A 1794-nucleotide genomic window follows, 5' to 3' on the forward strand; every position below is an offset into this window, starting at 1 on the left:
ACAAACTCCACTCCACCTTTCAAGGATACAACTTACTTGGTGAACTATATTAGAGATGGACCCAATGGGCTTGTACAGCTACACCAAGCAGTTGGCCGCAATAAATTATGTCCTGTATGAGAGAGAGACATTGCATGCAAAGAAAATATGTCCTTACACCAGAAAATCGTGCAATGTGTTCAACGACAACAAACTTGGGGATATTTAGCCTTTTTTACACTCTTTTAAAATTTAGAAGGGAAATACGAAGGGATCATACACATATTAAAATTTAGAAGGGAAATACGAAGGGATCATACACATATTGAATACAAAAAGGTTGTATTATATTCATGAACATTCTAGATTAGCTGATAGGGGTTTTAAGGTAGGCTTGAACGCCCATGATGAGGGTCTCCTACTAGGGTCTAATCTACACGTACCTATCACCCAATTGAATGAACTTCTTTTAAATTCATTATGGGGTGATAACATGTTTAGGTGGTACCAAAAAGGAGTGTCTTGGACACTCCTTTGGGACGAGATGAAATGGGTGGTGGGTTATTCATTTTCCTTTCATATAAAGGAAAGATAAAATATTTTTGGCTGAGAGGTTCGGGTTAGAAATTCCATTTCACTTTAATACTAAATCTTAAAGTAGCAAACTTCCTGCACATTTAAATTCCCTCTCACCACCACTCCTCTAGGTTCTCTGCAGTGCTACCTCAATGGGTCCCTCCGCCTCTTGTGTCCATTCTCTCTCTCCCCCTCTCTCTCTCTCTCTTTCCATAGCCTCCACTATCGGGCTCGTGTAGTGTCTGCAGGCTTGCAGGCTCAGCGCTCTCTTTCTCTCTCTCTCTCTCCTTCTCTCTCTCTCAGTCCTCCATAGCCGCTGCAGGTGCTTGCGGGTGCAACACAAAGCCATATCAATCAGCTCCTCATTGCCAGCCATATTCACCTTCAACAAAACCTCTCTCTCTCTCTCTCTCTCTATGAGTACTATGACACTGTTTTGATTGTCTTCATTGTCATGTCAATAGCATCCTCACACGTTCCACATGGAATCACATTATACTTATAATGGCAGTACAAACCCCCCTTTACCTTCCTCCATTATCTGATACATAGCGTATCCCAAGGGATCTTCTGTTGAGTCTACAAAACTACTGGGCTGCAAAGAAGAGGGAACAAAGAAACATGCAAAAAGGGATGGCACAAGCGCAAGAGGATGGTGACATCCATGAGCAGGAGGCAAAGAAAATCTATAGCGCAGTTGCTAAGTGTTGGCGTAATCAAACAAACGGGATTTTTGAGGGTCTTCAATGGAGCATTCTACAAAAACCTCTCAGTCATCCAATGTTCTGAGTGTTGCAAACCCACATCAGAGACAGTTGGGAGGTTGATTTTCTCTGACATTTGTCATACATTGTCTGAGTTGAAGACTCCTTGTTCAAACAATGAGCTATTTTTGAAACGGGCTACTGTCATGGCATGCCTCAATGGACTCAATGGGGCTGACAATAATGTAATTAGCAATAAAAATGTTGCGAAGGCATTAGGACTTCATCGAAGAAATGTTGCAAGAGCCAGTTTTAGGCTGCAAACTGATATGGAGGAGGGGTCACTTCCCTTAGACACATGTCAACGTCAACAGCATAGGATCAATACCTTAACAATCAAAATCAGATAAATCGTGTTTCCATTTTGGTCAATGGAAACCGACATCTCCCCAAACAAGAAAGATGTCAATTTGAAATAGAATTGATAGGAGAGCACATGTGGTGCATCCGGTGCATCTCCTTGATTTACCTCAGG

This window comes from Adiantum capillus-veneris, chromosome 26 (genome assembly GCF_014529385.1).
Source record: "Adiantum capillus-veneris isolate H3 chromosome 26, ASM1452938v2, whole genome shotgun sequence".
Classification (NCBI taxonomy): Eukaryota; Viridiplantae; Streptophyta; class Polypodiopsida; order Polypodiales; family Pteridaceae; genus Adiantum; species Adiantum capillus-veneris.